Genomic DNA, 3066 nt, shown 5'->3' with positions numbered 1-3066 from the left:
GCCGGGAGAAGAAGACGTATCGCTCAGAGAAGTAGTTCCATACGAACACTTTGCATGTCTCCCATTGATTTCAATCTTCCGCAAATACCATTGTGGCAAGAATTCGGTTTTTTTCAAAAACGTGGAAAAAAGAAGGTGCGTGAATATGAAGACTTTTATGATAAGAAGCAAAATATGGGCAGGAAGGTTCACATCGAGATAATAAAACTTGATGAGAAACCACCACACACACACACACACACAAACGATGTTAAAATCCCGTCTAAAAGTCCAAAACCTCAGGGTAAACTCTTTTCTGATTCGGAATCTGAGTCCGAATGGTCTACGGATACGGAAGTTGATAAATAAATTTTTTAAATTACAAATCGCTTTTCCACGAGTGTGAATTAAGTTGCGTATTAAAACAAATTATTAACTATATTTTGCTAAAAGACAATAAAAAAAATATACACCTATTATAAAATATACAACTTTTCGGGTTTTTATATACATATTAAGCTTGTAATACGAAAATTTTGCTAAGATTAATTACATTGTGTTAAGCATTGAAGTAAATTGTTGGTTTTAGGTCACAAGTCGCCGTACTGTTACTTTGGCTAGTATACCTACAAGGTATTAGACACCGTATTTTACGGATCCCAATAGCTTGTTCTCAGAAATTTCGGTGAATTATACTTCTTTTACAATTCTAGACATCGGTAGAGACATGAGTGATATTTTGACAAATAAAAGGCAGTCATACTAAAGTCACTTACCATAATTGAACCAGAACCCAGAATACCATTAGGTTACAACATGATGATAGCCTATGTCTATAAATGGATAACCTTACTTCATCTTAACAGATCGAAAGAGTTGAGCACTTGTAGACAGACCAAACTCATTTTGCCGAAATCGTGAGTCAGCGGAGCGATAAAAGTGCTTAGCTATCAGCGAAGCATCCTAAGCAGGCTGACCTCACTAATTACTGTGTGTGGACATGGCAACTTTAAGTATCACATTAAAAAGATAACTCTTGCTAAGGAAGACACTTGCAGACTATGTCTAGAACAAAAGGAGACAGTGGGTTGGTGATGACTTCGCAGGCAGGTAACCTCAAGCAAGATAAGCTGGATAACGACATCCGAGAATAGAAGGACGAAAAAGACCCAAGTAGTTTCTTGATCTACTTCGGCTAATCCTTCACTTCAGTGGGGCCACTTGTTGGACGGTGCGCTGTCTCAACGTCCTACCACATATATATACCAAATTATTGAGGTATGCTTGTAGAGAGCCCGAAATAACATCTGTTGGCAAGAGTGACTCTTTCTTAAATTTCTAATCTGACGTCATTTTTACGCTGTTTGCTAGATAAACAAAGTCTTTTACAACTTCGAACTTATAATTGTCAACAGTTAGAACCCACATTGTTCCAAGATGCTAAGGAGATTTTTTTGTTGACAATAAGTACTTCGTTTTATCCTTATTTATATTGTATACAATATTGCATTTATTAATTATTTAACAATAATTGGATATCTCAGTATTTTTAAATTAATTTTTAAAAATAAAATTAACATTTAATTGAATTAATTTCTTCTGAAACAGCTCAGCAAGCAATTAAATAGTTCTCATATTTTTATTTCCATTTAAGTAGTATGAATATATGTACCCCTTATATTCCTTTTAAAATAAACTGAAGCATATAAAAGTCTTTCTTTAAACAATTCGTACGCATATTATAATCTTAGTCCTTCTTCAGTACTGTTAAGGTATAAGACCAATGCTATATATCTTAGTCATAAAATGAGTTTATTGATATATTCATATGGAGTAACTTGAAACAATCGTAAATTATTGCAATAAAAATCTCCTTAAGTCTTTTGAAACCAAACTATTCTGTTCATTTTTTCAAAACAATTTTACGATCTTGAAAAATAATAAAATTTTTTATACGCATAATTAATAATATAAAATTTAATTACATGCCAGCAAACCAAAAAAATTACTCAACTAAGATTTAAAAATATTAACTCATGATTTGTAAATTTACAATTTTATTATTTATGTAAATATCATTTAAAATTCAGCAATAAAATACTTATTAATAATATTTTAATTTCAGTTTCCAAGCCGCTATAATCGTTTATGGCTTAAAAATTCATAAAATTCTGTTTATTTTATTATGACTTATTTTTATATAGAAATATATAAAATAATTATTTTTAAAACAAATTGCTATTAAACAAATTTTTATATTTAGATTTATGACAAGAGAAAATTGTTGAGTCAGAGTTCAACATTTTGAGTTTTTATTTATATATAGCACTTGAGTTCTAATATACCACAATTCAATATTATTTAAACTGACTAATTACTAATATTTTATATATAAATATATATATATATATATATATATATATTCATATATATCACCTTGGCACAGCTAAGCATACAGTAATTTAGTGCAAGTGCAAGGGTTAAATTCGTACCCTGCCAAATTTTAAGCTCAGAGTCAATGCTCCTTAACTAACTGAACCAAAGCCGTACTTGACTTGTACGTTCTACTCTACTCTACTTTGTTAATTTAATGTTATATTGTGTTAAGCCTTTTCCGAGTTAATGCTTCTGGGTACTTTTACTCTATGATAGCTGGGGGGATTCTGCATAGTCCCGCCCATCTCACTGACTAATTTAAGTATTCCTGATAATCTTCATGATTATTCAATGATTGATCTAAGATCTACGTACCGCCCCATGCGGTTAGTGATTACTCTTAGATTAGATAGTGCTAAGTAGGGCAGCCTGTCGGTTAATTTTATAAATAATAAAATTTTTTGTTGTTGCGATTCATTACGATTTAAGATTTTTTTATAGATACACTATATAAAATAAAAATGATCAAATTTTATATAATTTTATATATTTAATTTTGAATGCAATTGTATAACCTTTATTAGAGTATCTGAAATTTTTATTATTTGTATCCACGTTGGCAGCAATTAAAAAAATGTATCTAAACTACTTTGTCGTTCTTTGAGAACATAATGATTCGATTCATAGAGTTCATTCTTCCCAATTAATAAA

This window comes from Teleopsis dalmanni, chromosome 2 (genome assembly GCF_002237135.1).
Source record: "Teleopsis dalmanni isolate 2A chromosome 2, ASM223713v2, whole genome shotgun sequence".
In the NCBI taxonomy this organism is placed as follows: Eukaryota; Metazoa; Arthropoda; class Insecta; order Diptera; family Diopsidae; genus Teleopsis; species Teleopsis dalmanni.
Note: the sequence above shows the minus strand (reverse complement) of the source record.